Consider the following 20,256-nt stretch of genomic DNA (forward strand, 5'->3'; position numbering starts at 1 on the left):
TAATTGGCTTAGCATGAGAATTGGCACATCCCATGAATCCGCCAATTCTGGGGTGGCTGCAGGTTGCTATTTTTAGGCTGGGAAGAGCCAAATAATCATGCGTCTTCCCAGCCTGATGATATCAGCCTCCAGCTGTTTGCTTTACCTTAGCTAGGGATCAAAAATAGGGGGCTGTTGTTTTAAATTATATATTAATTTATAAATAAATAATTAAAAAAAATGGTCCACAGCTGCCTGCTTTACCTTGGCTGGTTATCAAAAATAGGGGGACCCCCACGCTTTTTTAAAATGATTTATTTATTTGCTTTTTTTGCCAGTGATCTGAGTCAGAGATGCACCCAGATATCTTCCCCAGGCTGTTCCCATTACATTTGAGTGCTGTTTTCATCCAATCATCAATTTTCCAGCCCCCCCGCCCTCCTAGGGGAAGGGCTCTGCTGGAAGAAAGCTTGAATTCCCCATTGACTTCCATTATACTTGTTACTTGAATTGAGTCTGTCCAAGCATTCGGACCTGCTTGATTTGAGTAATGAGCACTCGAGCAATTAGGAGTTTTCTCATCTCACTCATTGTTAGGCAGGAGTCACACTTGCATCACCCGGCACGGCCACACACTCTCCGGACATAAGCGGGTCGGCTGTATGTATTTCTATGCAGCTGATGCTTCTGTCCAGAGGGTATATGGCCGCGCCGGGTGATGCGATGCGAGATTCAAGCGTGTCACGCATGAGTCACTCGCAAGAGTGACTCCGACCTTACCCCTTTGTATGTCAGTGTAGTTTGAAGACATTCTGGGGAAGCCTTCTCATCTGTGTTGAGGTCATGTGATTCTTGTCTTTCTGATGCAATGTTCTGCAATGAGTTAAATGGGAGTTTCGCACAAAGAAAATTACAAATTGTATTGAATTGTTTCTCTCATTTCTATTGAATATATCAAATTTCATTGTGATTCACTTTTGTTTTTTCTTTAAAATATTTAAATGCAAAAATGTACACATTTATCTATAGCTAATTGCTCAAATATAAGGCTGGAAATGTAAATTTGTAAATATTTTTTTCAATTTTTGTATGCAATATAAAATATAAACATGCTGTTTCACATAAATGTAGTATATTTAATCATAAGTTGTTTATGATGAATACATCTAGGTTTGTGGGTGTTAAATAAAAGGTGACTGATTTGTAGCACTTTTTCTACATATTCTGTAAATTCTTCCACCCCGTATTCTTCTTTTAATACCTGCGGTAATTGAATGATTGTTCACAGCAAGAGGTAAAGGTCATGTTGCACCTGTGAGTATGAGTGCAAAAAGCACACTAGAAAAGCTGGCAGCTATGCAGCCTAAGGCTTTATAATATATCATGTAATGCACCAAAATAAAACAACATATGTTTGCTACTACGTCTATTTTGTCAGTCATTTGCTGCCACACTACCAGATTGTTTCACTGTTATTGTGTCATAAATTTTATGAGTGGCTGGTGATAAGTCTTTGGCTTTGTGATCTTCTTTTTGTAACGAATGTTACATCACATGAAAGCCTTATGTGTCTAATATATGTTTTCAAAATTTGGTGTTTGTTGCTTATGGCAACAGTGTTCTATGCACGCGGGAAAACAAAATGGTGGAGTTTAATGTGATATTCACAGCACCGGAGAACAGAGGAGTGAAAAAATTCTTGTTTCTGCAAGGAAAGTCCACAAAGGATATTCATGGTGATTTGTCGCAGGCAAATTTAAAACAGGCCACTTCAGCACCAATGATGAGGAACGTCCTGAACGATCGACAATGGTTGTTGTTCCGGAGATCATCGATGCTGTGCACATTGCATTGCACAACCTCATACTGGAGAATTAATGAATTTCAGCAAAAGCAATAGCAGATATCATGGAGATTTCCCGTGAACGTGTTTGTGTCATTATCCATGAACATTTGGACATGAGGAAGCTATCTGCAAAGTGGGTCCCCAAATGTTTGACAACAGATCAGAGAAGCATGCGAGTATAAACTTCCCAGTCCATTTGTCAGTGTTTCTGGACTGATAAAAACTTCCTGGATTGACCTGGCACTATGGATGAGACCTGGATTTGTTTGTATGACCCTGAAAACAAGTAGCAGTCAAAAGAGTGGAGGCACAATGGTTCCCCTCATCCAAAGAAGTTCAGAGTGCAAAAATCAGCCACTAAGGTGATGACATCGGTGTTTTGGGATAAGGAGGATGTGCTGCTAGTGGACTACCTTCAAAAGGGTTCCACCATCATTGCAAGGTATTACATGGAACTTTTGGACCAATTAAAGGCATCTCTGAAGGTCAAAAGGCATGGCACGCTGTCCAAAGGAATCTTGTTCCTGCAAGACAATGCCTCCGCTCACACTGCACAAGTGACCACGGCAATACTAGCAGAGCTGGGCTTCCAGCTAGTAGACCACCCACCTTGTTCACCAGATCTAGCTCCCTCTGACTATCATCTGTTTCCAAACTGAAGAAACCCCTCAAGGGTACCAAATTTCACACCATGTCTGATGCCATGTCTGCTACAGATGCCTGGTTTGAGGCACAACCAAAATCCTTATTTTTGCTAGGCTTGCAGAACTTGGAAAACCGATGTAAGAAGTGTGCTGACATCAGTGGAGAGTATGTGGCATAAATGTAAAGTTTCATCATCCTATCTTGTTTCTTTCAGGGTAAAGCCAAAGACTTATCACCAGCCCCTTGTACAGCTACAATTTTAAAGCTTTAAAGCTTCTAACATCGTAACAAAATAAAAGAACATTTTACAGATGGTGCTGATTTAAAGCAGACATGAGGGGAAATGTTATTTATTAACTTTTTTAGGTTGTATGACTTTCTAGTTTAAATAGATTATTCAACTTTTAAAAACGGTTAATTGTTTTAAATTTTGGCCAAATTTCTGATATTTTTATAAATAAATGCAAAATATATAGACCTTAATTTACCATGATCATAAAATAGAATGTGGCACAAAAAAACTCTCTCAAAACAACTGGGATATGTTAATACATTGCAGTTATTTCCAAGTGAAATTATATGTCAGATTTGAAAAATTTGTCCCAATAATTAATTTTTAAAGAAATCCTGTTGTCAGAAGAAACAACTAATAATTCAGCCACCATTTAAAAACCCTAATTAATAAAAGCAAGTGGATGTTACAGATGATCTTCAGGGGATTATAAGGTACTATATACCGTAGTTGTAGATCACTTATCAGAAGTTTGAAGAAATCATGGGTAGGTGGTTCACTATAACTACTTCAGTCAAGTCTATATGTATCATGTGACCATTGTTTTTTTATGTGGCTGTCTATAAAGTAATGTCCCCTTGACCAATCTTGCACTAAAGCCAGCATTAAAGGGGCTGTTCAGGCAAAAAAAAAAAGTTGAATTGTTCATTTGTTTAGAAATTCTTCTGTAACCAATGTCATCATCATCAATACATTTTACAATAATAAGTTTTCGAAAGTCTTGAGACAGTTCATTGGTTTTACCTATCATGAGATGTTTCTTGTGTGGCACCTTGGTATTGAGACACTATTTTATAAGCCATGAGTTGAACAAGCTGATATTATTTTTCATAAAGTGGCAGGATTTCTTTCTAAGTACTGATATATTTCAGTTGGTGTCGTGAGTTTCCTTGGCTTTTTACACCCCTGTACAATACTTTTTCCCTGTTATAGTTCTCTTTATTACAAATAATAATAATAGATGTTCCTAAATTAAGTTATTATTATTATTATTATTATTTATTATTATTATAATGCCATTTATTCCATGGCGCATTACAGGTGAAAAGAGGTATACTTAAAAACAAGTACAGCAATTATGAATGTTACAAAAACAGACTGGTATAGGAGGAGAAGACCCTGCCCACGAAGGCTCACAGTCTATAGGGGATGGGTGAGGGTTCAGTAGGTGAGGACAGAGCTGGTTGCTCAGTGGTGTACTGGTTTTAGGGTTATCGCAGGTTGTAGGCTTGTCGGAAGAGGTGGATCTTCATGTTCCTTTTGAAGGTTTCCACGGTGGGTAAAAGTCTGATATGTTGTTGTAGAGTCTTTCACAGTAAGGGGAAGGCATGGGAGAAATCTTGTATACGATTGTGGGAAGAGGAGATAAGATGGGAGTAGAGGGGGAGATCTTGTGAGGATCTGAAGTTGCGTGCAGGTAGGTACCGGTAGACTGGGTCACAGATGTATGGAGGTGACAAGTTGTGGATGGCTTTGTATGTCATGATTAGTGTTTTGAACTGGCGTCTTTAGGCAATGGGAAGCCAATGAAGGGATTTGGGCCGCAGAGTTTAGGATAGATTGGCAGGGTGCCAAAGTGTTGGAAGGGAGGCCACAGAGAAGGAGGTTGCAGTATTCGAGGCGGGAGATGATGAAGGCATGAACTAGTGTTTTTGCTGATTCTTGGTTAAGGAAAGCACGAATTTGGGAGATATTTTTGAGTTGTAGTCGGCAACTGGTGAAGAGGGCTTGGATATGATGCTTGAAGGATAGAGCTGAGTCTAGGGTTACTCCAAGACAATGAGCTTGCGAGACTAAAGAGAGTGAGAAGCCATCAACTTTGATGGATAGGCTTGTTGGAGGGGTTGAAAGAAGAGGAGGAAAGATTTTGAATTCAGTTTTGTCCATGTTAAGCTTTATGAATCGCGCAGATAAGAAGGATGAAATAGCAGACAGACATTGTGGGATTTTGGTTAGTACGGAGGTGATGTCAGGTCCAGAGAGGTAGATCTGCCTATCATCAGCATAGAGATGATACTGAAAGCCGTGGGACTCTATCAGCTGTCCCAGGCCAAGGGTGTAAATGGAAAAGAGGGGGGCCCTAGAACTGAACCTTGGGGGACACTGACAAATAGGAGGCAAGTTGAGGAAGTGGTGTGAGAGTAGGAGATGCTGAATGTCCGCTCTGTTAGGTATGAAGACATCCAAGATTGGGCCAAGTCTGTGATGCCAAGAGATAAGAGAATCTGTAATAGGAGGGAACGGGTCCACTATGGTTTGATATCTTTGCCTGTGTGAATTGGAGGAGTTGTTACCGATCTCTAGTGGGAAATTCATGACAATAGCACCTTTAGGCCCCCTTCACATGCACATGTCTCCGGTACGTGCTAGCACCATGCCCGTATGTACCGGAGACACGGCACACGTAAACCCATTAAAATCAATGGGTTTATGTGCACGCACGTGTACAGCCATTGGCCTGTGCCTCCGTGTGGAGCAGACGTGTGCCCTTGTGCTCCACACGGATGCATGTCCGTTTTTCTCCGGCAGCATGGGTGTCACACGGCCCACACCCGTACCACACGGATGTAGTGTGGATGCGGTCCCGTGTGACACGCGCTGGAGAAACACACGTGTCAGAGAAAAAAAAATCTTTACTCACCTTCTCCAGCCCTCCTGTCTCTGCCACTGCTGTCACTTGCTTCCGACCGCCGCTCATTATGCTCATTGAATATTCACTTCACTGTGGCCGGAAGCTGCAGCAGCGGGGAGTAGGCAGGGCTGGAAGCTGAAGATCAGCACCACGGACAGCGACGCCAGGGACAGGTGAGTAGAAAGTTCCGTTCTCCGTGTGTTATCACGGATAAACACGGCACACGGAGGGGAAAACGCACCTTTGACACATCCGTAAAACACGTGCGTGATTTTAATGGATGTGTGAAGGGGGCCTTAGAAATATATTTATTTCTAAAATTAGTGACATGTTCAATACTTATTTCACCCGCTGTATATATTTACTTTTGTTTGTCTAAATGGTCTAGTTAGAGTAATTTTTCAAAGCTAAAAGTTTACCGAATAACAAAAGCCAAGGTGTGTCGGAATAAGGGAAAAGATGATAGGGGATGACATTCAGTAACTTCCACAGCTGTCAGAACAAAGCAACGCATAGATATGAAGGCTGGAAGACGACTTTAGCACAGCGCACATTATACAATGATGATTTTACACTGAAAGATTTACTTCATTTGATGATCTCATTATTAGCTGCAGGCTATTTATCATTGCCAGGAGGTTCATGTTTTTTGAATATTACTTTTCAATTTTATGTTTTTCAATAGCTAGGCGGTCCAAATTATATTCAACAGGAAGATAAATCATATGTTCATGCACGGTTCGGTGACACTGTAACTATGCTTCCTGTAGAAATCACTGTTGTGCCATAATTTGCTTCCAATAAAAATGATGGAGTACGAGACTTTTTTCCCACTCTCTTTTTGGATGCCCATACGCAAATTGTGTTTACAAGTTCAATAATTCAAGTTGTGTGTTTTCAATATATGTTGAAGCAATGAAAACCTTTCTTGCAGATATTGCATGTCGGGATACATCTAAAATGATGCAGTTTCTTTGTTTGGGTGAGATAGAGTTCAACACAAAGATAACTTGGTGCTAGGAGGCAGAAAGACTAATATAGGTAAAAAGTGCAACGAGGCAATAAAATAACAACATCCAAAGAGCAATTAGCTTCTATATGTCTAACATGGCTCAAAGGAACCTAATGATATTGCTAAATGATTTACAATTTCATGTAGCTACAAATTTACCCCAGTACACTACGGCACGGATGACAACGTGCACTTATCACAGAATATTCAATAACAATCTGCTTCTGCTGCTGGAAAGTGTGCGTGATGGAGGTTACAGTCTTAACTCAAGATGATTTTGGTAAAAAAAATCAACGTGTTTTAATTTCAAACTTGAGGCACTTTAAAAAAAAAATTTTTATTTCAATATACAAGTACAACGCATTTCGGCTGAAATAGCCTTCATCAGGTACATGTAGATATCAGTAGCTGTTAACATGACAAAAGATATATCCCAATTCTCTGTGCAGAGCATCTCACAGACCTGGAAATGCTCTGCGGTGCTTACAGATCCGACAGTGTGTCCATTCCTTGTGCAGAGCATCTTGCCCTTGGAGATGCTCTGCGGTGCTTACAGATCCCACAGTGTGTCCATTCCTTGTGCAGAGCATCTTGCCCTTGGAGATGCTCTGCGGTGCTGTCCATGTTGCCTTTGGAGATGTTCTGCGGCATTTGCAGATCGGGCAGTTTGTCTATTCCTTTGTGCACAGCATCTTGCCCTTGGAGAAGCTCTGCGGTGCTATCCATCTTGCCATTGGCGATGCTCTGTGGCACTTACAGAACTGGCAGTTAGTCTATTCCTTTGTGCAGAGCATCTCGCTCTTGGAGATGCTCTGCGGCGCCATCCTTGTTAATGAACTACAGCTTGGTCACTATACTAGAGTCCAGGTTGGTTCTGGGAGGTGCTGGTTTACTCAGCTGTTCCATCTTCCAGGTAATTGCTCAGGCTTCTTTACTGAGCATACTCCCCCAGTTGTATTCTCTGGCTCTGCTGTGTTTCCATAGCTTGTGTGTCTGCTAGTATTCGGATCTTGGTGTTCTGACCCTAGACTGTTATTGGACTTCCCTCTGTCGGCTCCCTATTCTAGTTGTGCATTCCTGTCTTGGACCCCAGACTGTTATCTGACTGCATCTCTGCTTGCTCCTTTTACTACTATGTGCTCTTCTGGTATTGTAACCCTTGGATTGTGCCCTGACTATGTCTCTGTTTACCCCTTATGATTATACGTGACCTCCTGTTACCAGACCCCGGCTCTCCTGACTAGCCTTCCGTTCATGCAAACCCATAAGGTAGTGAGAAGCATTACAATATACTGTATAGGTAAGTTTCCATTCTCTCATAACACTTGATACTAATTTGGATGGGGGATGATCAAAAGAAATCGGGTTAAATGCTGCGCTAAAAAACACAATCCAAAGATATATCGTGAATTCCTTTTCTTTATTTTCACAGGTCTACGCGTTTCAAAGGCATCTCCGCCTTCTTCATCAGGACAAAAGTCAGAAAAGAACAGCATCATTGATGCTGTTCTTTTCTGACTTTTGTCCTGATGAAAAAGGCGGAGATGCCTTTGAAACGCGTAGACCTGTGAAAATAAAGAAAAGGAATTCACGATATATCTTTGGATTGTGGTTTTTAGCGCAGCATTTAACCCGATTTCTTTTGATCATCCCCCATCCTGTTGCAATATCGGGGCTGCAGCTGACCACTTTTGCATTCATTTACCATTTTCCGTGCTGACAAGGAGTTGTGCCTGTCACAACTGAAGCAGGTGAGTACCTGTCCTATTCCCTGCACCTATCTCTATCGGTTAAAACCCTATGTGCGCTTTCTGTCCACAGTTTTTGCTTTGATACTAATCTGATGAGATGTCTTCCTCCTCATGTATTTTTAACCTGTTCTCACTTGTTTGTTTCAAGGGGATTTTAACCCCGATGATAGAGACCTACTGGGAACTGAAATGAGGGAAATTAAAATGATCCTAGATCATATTCCCAGTTATTATGTATCTTTGCAGTGATTTGCCTCATAGCTAACCTGTGGCAAACTAATATTTGGGAATACGACCTTGGATCCTTTTAATTTTCCTCACTTGAGTTCCCAGTAGGGCTCTATTATAAAATCCTGATTAAACAAGCAAGTGAGAACAGGATAACAATCCATGAGGAGGGTCAGATTAGTATCAGATGCTATTGTCACGGGGGTTTGTAATGACAGAACAGGGAATCATAGGCTGGCCCTCAGGCTTGAGACCCTGCACTGTCCCTTATCTCAGAGATAGGCTTCATGGTAGCCAGGTCTGAGCCCCCAGCATAAACCTGACTCCTGTCAAGCCCCGATCCTGCTCCCCTCTCCCTCCCTTGGGGCGGGCCAGAAATACAGTAACAAAACCGCAGAGAAATTACAGGGACAAGGAAGAACAAAAACTCGTACACACTGCATGCAAACATAAAGACGAGACTATACGTGTACAGGGGAATAAAGAAAAAGTAAGGAAGTAACTGCACAACAGGGAAACTTCCACACCACTCAAAATAGAAACTATAGATCACCAAGAACTGGATCACCACAAAGGACCAGAATCGCTGGAGCATGCTGAAGCTATAATCAGCTCATAAACAGGCTCCCATACCTTCAATAGGAAAGTGACAGCTGTGGGTGGTAATTAGCAACCTGCTCCTAGGAGCTGCACACAAATCTACAAGAATTAACTCCTGCAAGGCTGGGGAGTTGTGGAAATGAATCAGCCAACGCTCGGCTCAGGCTGGGCAGCTAGGAGACCTCAGGTTGCCTGTCAGACTCTATAATGTGAACAGAGTCTAACACAGTAGCGGCGCCCCACGAGTGTGGAACAAAACACTGCATGACAGCTATGAAGGAAGGGAAACTTACCCATATATATATAGAACTTTTGTCATGTTAACAGCTACTGATATCTGCATGTACTTGATGAAGGCTATTTTAGCCAAAGAGCATTGTATTTGCATATAGAAGACAATGTTTTAAAATATTTTTAATTTACTGTATATCAAGTTTGTTATTAAAACACATTGATTTTTTACCACGTTCGTCAAGGAAAAACCTTTTTCTTCCAACCTATTCCTCCTAAAGTATGGAGTGACACCAACATCGGTGAATACATTTCTGTTTGATTCTGCTTGGATGCACTTGAGAAATCAATTTCAGTACACCGAACGAGCTGCTGCCTACTAGGAAGGATTCCAGCAATTGATGCGCCCCATATTAAATGCTGAAAAGTGAGTGCATTTGCTTTCATACCGATTCAAGTGACATTAATACTATGCTTAGATAGCACTGCATATTTCTTTCTCTCTGTCCACAGGTGGAGGTTTCATCACGTGTTTTAGACACTGTGGAACAAAAGGCGCATAGGGTCTTACCAGATATAAAACAATATATAAATAGGTTCACTTATCGATAGAGGTTGTGAAAGGTCAAAACTCCTATAATTGCATGGTAGTGGGTGGCGAAAGCTGCAGCCCCGAAGAAGTAAGGTGAAGTCTTGGAAGGAAAAACGGGTATCACGCCACGCTTATCACCAATTCAAGCTGGAAAAATAAAAGCCAAGTCTTTATTGTATTAGCTAGGTACAGGTCAACGCATTTCAGGGGTCGCAGCCCCCTTCCTCAGGACAATATAGCAGTGACAAGGATAGTCGATAGATGCGACCCATGAAACGTGTTGACTTGTACCTAGCTACTACAATAAAGACTTGGATTTAATTATTCTGGCTTGAATTGGTGATAAGCGCGGTGTGATATCCGTTTTTCCTTCCAAGACTTCACAGGTGGAGGTTGCAGCATTGCATTAACTAGAGATGAGCAATTTGCGTATAATGTGATGGCTCCAGTCAATATCTTGTTAGTTAAAATTTCTTATAATTACTGCTGTATCAGCCTGTGCAGCCCGTACCATCTGATTATGCATCTGACCTTCCAACTCATCTTCTCACACTCTTCCCACCTTAATGCCTTTGTCACATTCGCTTTCATGTCAATCCTTAAATACAGGTGCAGATCAAGAAAAGTGTAAAACACAGCGGCTGCCGTTGAAGAAAATCCAAAGCCAAATAGATTGGAGTTGTGACCTTTATTCATCTACACATTTAAGAGATTATTCTCCTTCTTCAGGACCAACAATAACATTGGGTCACAGGCGCAAACAAAGAGGCCTTTAAATATGCAGTACCTAAATGCCTCTGTTGTAGGTCCATAAAAAAAGACTCCTTTGTTTCCTGTAATGATTTTTCCAATGTTTTTCCCATTAAATCCAGAATGACATGCCAATCCAGCTATGTCATTTATTTGATAGAATGCCCCTGTAATAAACAATATGTGGGCCGTGCCACCCAAGCCCTTCATTCTAGATTAAATTCCCATAGGCAAAATATTCTTAAGGGCTTCCTATTATTTGGTTTGTCAAGGCATTTTGCGTTATGTCAGAATAAAAATCCTGAAGGGCAAAAGATTACCACAATTGAGCGTGTTCCCAAATTTATTTCCAATAGCTTGGAATCCCTCTATAGAAAAGAAACATTTTGGATATATAAATTGAATACACTCAAACCTATTGGGCTTAATAAAATTACAGACCTTTTTCATTAATAACTAATAACTCATGTTTTGGTATTCCCTGACTATTAAGTAGGTTCACATAGATTGTTATTTATCATGGGTATCTATCTATTTTATTTTTCAGTTGAAACTAGAAGTTCCCATCCACTATCTAAAAAAGACACATCTGCATGTTTTTCTCACTATCTGACATGAAATCAGAATAAACATTTCACATTTTATGTCAATTAGGAAGTAAAATTATTTATATTTGCCAAATGCCAGAATAATGAGAGAGAGAATGTTTTAAGGCATTTTTATTACTTTCTACAAAAGACAAAAGTTTACATACATTTCAATAATATTTGGTACAAATGCACTTTAACTGTATGATTTGGGTGAAAGGTTTTAGATATCCTTCCACAAGCTTCTCACAATAGTTAGTAGAAATTTGGGCCTATCCTAGTGACAGAACTGGTGTAACTGAGCCATGTTTGTAGGTCGCCTTGCTCGCATCAGACTCTTCAGCTTTGCCCATAAATTTTCAATAGGACTGAAGTTAGGGATTTGTGATGACCACTTCAAAACATTGATTTTGTTATCCTTAAGCTACTTCGTAACCAGTTTGGCAGTAGCTTTGAGTTATTGATAATTTGGAAGACCCATTTCTGCCCAAGCTTTAAGTTCTTGGCTGATGTCTTGAAATGTTGCTTCAGTATTGCCACATAATCTTCTTTCCTCATGATGCCATCTATTTGTGAAGTGCACCAGAACCTTCTGCAGCAAAACAACCCCACAACATGATGCTGCCACTCCCTTGTTTCACAATTGAGATGGTATTCTTAGGCTTCTAAGCTTCTCCCTTTTTCTTCCAAACATAACGATGGTCATTTGTGGCCAAACAGTTCAATTTTAGTTTTGTCAGACCACAGGACATGTCCCCAAAAATTAAGGTATTTGTTCCTGTGGGCATTTGCAAAAATTAATCTGGCTTTTTTATGTCTCTTTTGAAGTTCTGGCTTCTTTCTGGCGGAGTGGCCTTTCAGCCCATGTTGATGCAGTACTTGTTTCACTGTGGATAATGACACAATCTTACCAGCTTTCGCCAGCATGTTCACAAGGTCTTTTGCTTTTGTTCTTGGGTTGATATGCACATGTCTGATCAAAGCATGTTCATCTCTGGGACATAGAACCAGTCTCCTTCCTGAACAGTATGATGGCTGAACATTCCCATCTTGTTTGTACTTGTATACAATTGTTTGTACAGATTAACGCGGCACCTTCAGGTATCTGGAAATTGCACCCAAGGATGAACCAAACTTGTTCAAGTCCATAATTCTGTTCCAGAGTTCTTGGCTGATTTCTTTTCCCTTTCGCATGATGCTACACAAAGAAGCAGTGTGTTTCAGGTATGCCTTAAAATATATCAACAGGTATGTCTCTAATTAATTCAGATGTTGCCAATAAACCTATCAGAAGCTTCCAAAGACATGACATCATATGGGCTGTCCCATATTGTTTTAAGGCATAGTACTCTTACTACTGTATATATAAACTTTTAACTTTGCAGAAAGTAATAAAAATTCCTTAAAACATTCTCTCTTTCGCATTATTCTGGCATTTGGCAAATATAAATAACTAGCTATAGTACCCGGGTGTTGCCCGGGATAGTAACTGTTTCTTTGTCTCTCTCCCAGTCTCTGTCTTTTTGTCTCTGTCTGTCTCTGTCTGTGTGTGTGTGTGTGTGTGTGTGTGTGTGTCTGTCTCTGTCTGTATTTGTGTGTTTGTTCCTAATTGACCTAAAAAAGGTTTATTCTGATTTCATGCAAGATAGTAAGAAAAACATGCAAATATGTCTGCTTACATAGTGTATATTAAGCTCTGGTTTCAACTGTATGTATATTATTCATTTTACTTAATTTATTTTTTCTAATAGAGTATCAAAGTTTTTCATATATACAGTGACAATCGTCGTCACAGCGCGTGCGCTAAAGAGCCTGCGACCAACGGCTCAGCTAAGGCTCCCTGCACACGTAACCAGGGTACACAATGAGTTACTAAGCAAAGCGCTTTGCTTGGTTACCCAATATTTACCTTGGTTACCAGCGTACACCGCTTAGCGCTGGCTCCTTGCACATGTAACCAGGGTACACATAGGGTTACTAAGCAAAGCGCTTTGCTTAGTTACCCGATATTTATCCTTGCTATGTGTGCAAGGAGACAGCGCTAAGCGGTGTACGCTGGTAACCAAGGTAAATATCGGGTAACCAAGCAAAGCACTTTGCTAAGTTACCCGATATTTACCCTTGCTACGTGTGCAGGGAGCCTAACTGAACAGGCCGAATTACGGGCTGACAGGATGACGCCCGACACTTCCCCACTCGGCTCCGCCTCCTCCCGCACTCCGCATGTATACACTGAACACACACACACACTCACCTGTCCCCAGCCATTCAGTCCCCGGCACTGACGTCCTCAGCCCCATGGGCCCGCTTGGCTCCACCCACCCCGCACTCCGCCCCCCACACACATTAGGCTGCTTTCATACATGCGTTGTGAGGCATCCATCACAGTGCGTTGTGTGATGCATGTGACGGATGCGTTGCAAATAGTGAGCTAATAAAGTAACGGATTCCTATAAACGAACATTTTGCATTTTTTTATTTATTTTTTTTTTTAATGTTTCGCCGGGAAAAAAAGATTTGCGGTCGGGAGGAGAGAGAGAGATGTAACCGCAAATCCCCTGAGTGACCGCAGTGAGCCGCGCGATCAGCTGTGCCGTCACTCAGGTGACCCGCGGCCACAGCTGCAGTCCTCCACCCAAGAGCTGTGTCCGCGGGTCACCTGAATGAGGGCAAAGCTGATCACACAGCTCACTTCAGTTGCTGCGTGGAGCTGATAGAGAGCGGTCATGTTCTACGGCCGCTCCTGTCAGCTTCATGTAGTAGAGCTGAAAGCTTCGTGGGACCTCTGTGGATTACGTCGGACCTGGAGGGGTATTTGGAGGTTTAATAAAGTGGTAAAAGAGGGGGTTTTTTTGTCTTTTATTCCAAATAAAGGATTTTTTTGGGTGTATGTGTTTATTTTCTTTAACTTACAGGTTAATCATGGAAGGTATCTCGGGGAGACGCCTGCCATGAGTAACTTAGGACTTAGTGGCAGCTATGGGCTCCTGCCATTAACTCCTTATTACCTTGATTGCCACCGCACCAGGGCAATTCGGGATGAGCCGGGTAGAGTCCCAGGACTGTCGCATCTAATGGATGCGGCAATTTCGGGTGGCTGCTGGCTGATATTGTTAGGCTGGGGGGCTTCCCATAACGTAGGGCTCCCCTTCCTGAGAATACCAGCCTTCAGCCATGTGGCTTTATCTTGGCTGGTATCAAAATTGGGGGGGACCGCGCATCATTTTTTTTTTAATTATTTATTTATTTATTTTACTGGATGATATAGACCCGCCCACCGGCGGTTGTGATTGGTTGCAGTGAGACAGCTGTCACTCAGCGTGGAGGCGGGTCTGGCTGCAACCAATCATAGGCACCGGTGGGCGGGGGAAGCAGGGAATACGAGATTGAATAATGAGCGGCTGGCATTTTCAAAAGAGGAAAAGCCGCCGGAGCTTTGTGCCATGCAGCACCGTGCCTGTGATCGGTGAGTATGAGAGAAGGGAGGGAAAGAGATCAAGAGTGATTTTAAACTATTTAGATCATTTTGCTGGACATGCTGAGCATGCTCAGTAGAACGTGATGGAATTTGTCAGCGGATTCAGCCGCTTAGCACATAGCGGCGGAATCCGCCACCATAGACAATCATTAGATACCTTGGCGGATTCCAACAGAATCTGTCAATGTGCGTTATTTTAACGACCCAAAAAACGCTTCCCTCCGCCTGACACTGCATCAACATAACGACTCAGCGTCGTCCAGCGGATGCAACGCAGACACTTACGTTACAGTACGTCATCAATACAAGTCTATAGAGAATAGCACTCTCCCATTAGGCGAGGTGCCTGCACAACATCTTTAGCTAGATCGGCTACCAGTTTGCTAGCTAATTGTCATGTTCCAAGCTCCTGTTCTCTTATCCCTGTGTCCATCACCTTTACCTGCTTTCCCATACCTATCTGTCCCTGCTGCGCCCACCATGTCTCTCCATACCCACCTACCTGTCTACCTCAGTCATCTTGACTGTAACTGCTGATATCTGTGCATATAATTGAGTCCGTCACCTGTCCTGGGGGTCAGCTGCCACAGTCTCGGTCACTTACCTGGGCGTGGTACCTGGCGTTTACTTCATGGAAGGGACTTAGTTAAGCCTCTCCCACTAAAGAGTAAGCCTGGATTCCCCCTGTGGTCCAGTGGGTTAACTAACCCTGCTCGCTGACCCTACACCAGCCGCAAGCTTCACAAAAATGAAGCATTTTAGAGATTTTGTTTTTTCAATATCAGGATATGTAAGATTTAAATGAATTAATATTTTGCTTGGTGAGCTTGTTAAGTGAAGCCATTAAAATAAGATACATATATTTATTATAAATCTTACTGTAATGATAACTGAACACTAATTTAAAAAAAATGTCTAAGAAATTCATGAAACCACCATTGAACAGTCACCAATTGCATGGTCTAGCCTTAACTGTATATTTGTCTCCATAGAAAGAAAAGTTTGCAAGTACTTAGCATTAAAAAAGTAACAAGTCTAACGATGTTCACTTCAGTTAATGATACAGTCTCAACAAGTCAGATGACCAAGTGCAATGGAAGAGCTTACATATATCTAAAATTTAATTAAAAGTCAAAGGACCATAGCAATGACAACTCAGCAGAAGCCATTTATTTTTAAAAATCCAATATACTCTTGATGACTAAAGGCTAAAGCACATGCTGGCTTTTACAGTTAGCTCTAACTGATACAAGATACTTGATGATTTTTTGCACACGAGGTGGTTCTTAACTTGCAATAGAGTAAATTGGAAGATTTTAATACAGTAGTTTTTTTTAACACGGCAAAAAATCCTCATTAAAACTATGTGATAGGTTATGTACTTTTTCCATTATGAACTAGCCTAACAGCTGATAAATGAGATACAATTATGGATTTATATAAATCTCCTATTGTCAAATTAGTCCAGAAAGGCTGGTAAGTTATCTAATTTTAACTCGTAATCTTTTTTTCTTTCCAACACTTTTTTGTTTTAATGAGAATCAGCCGAATGCCTAGGTCTCTTATCTAAAGTTTGCCGTGACATTTTAGGTCTATGACAGTATAGAGTATATATATATATATATATATATATATATATATATATACAGTGTATATATACACTACAGTTCAAAAGATTGTGGTCGCTTAGGTATTTCCTTATTTTTGAAAGAAAAGTACATTTTTTTCAATGAAGCTAACATTAAATTACAGAGAAATACACTCTATACATTGTTAATGTGGTAAATGAGTATTCTAGCTGCAAACGTCTGGTTTTGAATGCAATATCTACATAGATGTATAGAGCCCCATTTACAACAACCATCACTCCAGTGTTCTATGGTACGTTTGCTAACAGTGTTCTACGTCATGCACACTCACCGGCATTGATCTGCCCTGCTCAGGGCAGATCAAAGTGCGCCTGCGCAGGACCTCAATGCTGGCGCATGTGCATGACGTAGGTTGAGTCACGCACCCCGGCTTCAGAAGAAGGAGGACGAAGATGTCCAAAAGAGGAGGTGCCGCACCCGAAGAAAGGAGACACCCATCTGACCCATCTGCACCATACCGACTGCCAGAGCGGCCTGGGCTCTTATATACAGCACGTTAGAATGTTGTATATAAGAGCCCAGTGGTGGTGGCCGCAGCTTATAGTCACCAAATCTGGAGACAGGATTGCATTTATTTTAAAATCAACATTCAGACCATTAGATCTTAGTGCATTCAATTGATATGTCCATTGTAATTCTGTTTGTTTGAGTAATCCTACCATCCCCACCTTTTCAATGTTGGGGTACGTGGTCAATGATCATGAATCTTATCTGTTTCTCTGAGTGTTTCAATTCTGTAAAATGTTTAGAAATCAGAAGGTCAAGCCTTTTCTTTGTAATAATGTATCTATGGTGGTTAATATGAGTTTTAAAATCCCACGTAGTTTCCCCAATGTACCATAATACACATGTACATTGCAGTAAATAAAAAACACACGGCAAAAAAAAACTAGATATGTCAGTATGTACAGATAAAGGCAGTAGCTCATCAATCATTTAGCTAGCTACCAATGTGCCGCCCCTAGGCAGGCGAGCTGCTCAGATCCGGGATTACTGTGGCTCAAGGGTCCCCAGACCCGGGGTTTAGCGGACACTCTATGAATGGGGTTATTTACAAGGGAAGTAAAGTTATTTACAAGGGAAGTGTTCATGACGCCACCTGGGGGTTGCGGTAACGGGTATACCGCCACTGCTGTGTAAGGGGGCCAGGGCTGATGGAATGGAACAGCTAGATGTGAGTCCCTCCACAGGTAGGGAAGGCCCCGGTACTCTCATGGTGTTGGATCAGGTGGATAGTGCAGGAACAGTCTATGAGACCTCTTGGTGTGGGATGAGGTGCACAATGCAGGAAACAGGGTCACACACTGCTGGTTATCGTGGTGCTCGATAGGGTTGATAGTGCAGGAAAACAGGAACACATTGCTGGTTATTGTGATGCTGGATGAGGGGGACGGTGTGGGAGACAGGGACCACACACAGTTTGTAAACCAAGTCCTGACTCACTCAGAGCTCTGGGACGCCCCCTTCCGGTCCCGGTACTATCAGTGCTACATAGTGATCCAGTTACTCTACCTTTGCACTGTGTGTTGACGTCTGTGGTGAGATCCTAATACTGAAAGTTTGGGTTCTCCAACTCTTTTAAGCCCCTTTGTCCATCTGGCTGGCAGTGTGGACCCTATAGGGCCAGTAGAAAAACATATAACTATACAATAGGATAAACAGTTGCATACCAGTCACAATGTATATGGGAATGATGAAAAGCAGAACTGCTATGGGAATACTAGATTGAAAAATACAATTAACTATCTGAAAAAATGAAAAACATGAAAATGGAATATGCATAACTGCTATGAATAATAGGAATATAAGAGATGTTTAGCCATTGTATTGATCAATGCAAAAGAGCCCTAAAACCACGCCAAGGTAATCTCTATTTTTGGGGTCCCTAACCTATGTGTAACCTCATCTGCAGTTAAAAAACTTGCTCTGTATGGGAAGTAAAGGACAAAGCTATATATGTGAAATAAGACACATGGCTATGGATGGGGCCAGGTTCTCAGACAGAAAGTGCATACTAATTAAAGAATGTACATCTGAAACACCAATGGTGTTAGACAGCAGGATCCTTTCTGCCCAGACACATAGGTTTTTAAGCCAGATAGAGGCATTCCAAGCTAGGGTTCCAGTATATAAGAGATTACCTTGTCTGGGTTACTGAACCATGCATTGGCCAATACATAAGCTAAGTATCTCTTTTTTCAAATATTCCTATAGCAGTAATGCAATACCAGAGTTCCCTTATTCAATATTAGCATTTTAGAGGTCAGCTGTATGTATTCTTGCAGTTTGAATGTGTTTTCAGCTGGCAGCTGTTCACACCTGTTGGATGTGCGGGTCAGTGTTTTTGATACATTCACAATGCTTTGAGCGGCAGCACATCCATATAACTGAAAGCCAGTGGCTCCCGAGGAAAATAAAGTTAATTTCCTTATTCTTTTAACCTGCAGGTTAACCCTATATATGCAGGTTAATAGCAATTTCTTACATGACAGGTTGACTTTAAGGTGTCATACAAATAATTTCAGGACAAATGGAGAGTTTGCAGTTCTTTAAATTTGCAGCAAGTCATTTTGCTGGAAAGTTTAAATTCTGAGCCAAATTCGAGTGAATCTGCAGAATTATAATTTTGGAAGATTCGCTCATCCTCAGTCTTAACACGTTTACATAACTTTATTTTATAGCGTTCCACTATTTGCCTATGTGCGATTCTCCTTTCACTTGTGCTTTCTCCTGCTGCAGCTGTCATTGTATTTCCAAGAACCTTTGCACCTTTGAAACACATGTTACTTTTTATATAGTAAAAGTCTCTTAGTGAGGCACCCAACCAAGCTATCTGCTGCATTTGACACCAGTTTTCATGTACTTGACATAGAAAATATACCTTTCTGTAACTTTACCTGAGACGTAACGTTTTGGAATCAGATTCATGCCTGCTTTATACAATTGTGCTTCGTGTCTGTTAAGTTGTGTGTATTGATCTAGATTAACAGCCCACTGCAATAAATTATAGAATGTAATGGCAAAAAATTCCATGGATTATACAGCGGCAATCAAAATTATTCAGCCATCAACCCAAGTTAAGTTAATTAGCAAAATGTAACCAATTTAACCAATTAACCAAGAACAATTTTAATGGCTCAACACAAGAAGTGGTTTCCCAAATTCAACACAAAATTAAATTTTTACTGACTACTGTAGTCTCAGAATTACTCAACTTCTTCATTACAAGCGTCTTTTGTACTTAATAGAGCACCCTGGTGCTGTTATAACTTGTTGCAAACGTGATGCATAGCCAGACACCAGATTCTTACTGCATTGCTGGCAACTAAGCACATTACTCATGGGCAATGTTCTCCAGTTCACTAATATTTTTGGATTTCCAAGCAAGTGGTCCAAAATGAGAAAGCAGTAGGCCAAAAACCCTATAGTAACTTCAATAGACCAACAGCAAGATTTTATGACTTAAAATCTATTTATAGTTAAGGCTCATACTAAAACCTGAAGGTCTCCATGTCAAACTCTAAAGGGGGCTTTACACGCAACGACATCGCTAACGAGATGTCATTGGGGTCACGGAATTCGTGACGCACATCTGGCCTCGTTAGGGACGTCGTTGTGTGTGACACATACGAGCGACCGCTAACGATGCAAAATACTCACCAAATCGTTGATTGTTGACACGTCGTCCATTTCCCAAATGTCGTTGCTGATTTTGGACGTCATTCCTGAGGCAGCACACATCGCTACGTGTGACACCCCAGGACTGACAAACAACACCGTACCTGCGTCCTCCGGCAACGAGGTGGGCTGCTCTCCGCCCCTCCGCTTCTATTGGACTCCTGCCGTGTGACGTCCTGTGACGCTGCATGAACCGTCCCCTTAGAAAAGAGGCTGTTCGCTGCCACAGTGACGTTGCTAGGAAGGTAAGTATGTGTGACGGGTACTATTTTGTATGCAACGGGCAGTGATTTGCCCATGACGCAC

Source organism: Anomaloglossus baeobatrachus, chromosome 8 (assembly GCF_048569485.1).
Source record: "Anomaloglossus baeobatrachus isolate aAnoBae1 chromosome 8, aAnoBae1.hap1, whole genome shotgun sequence".
In the NCBI taxonomy this organism is placed as follows: Eukaryota; Metazoa; Chordata; class Amphibia; order Anura; family Aromobatidae; genus Anomaloglossus; species Anomaloglossus baeobatrachus.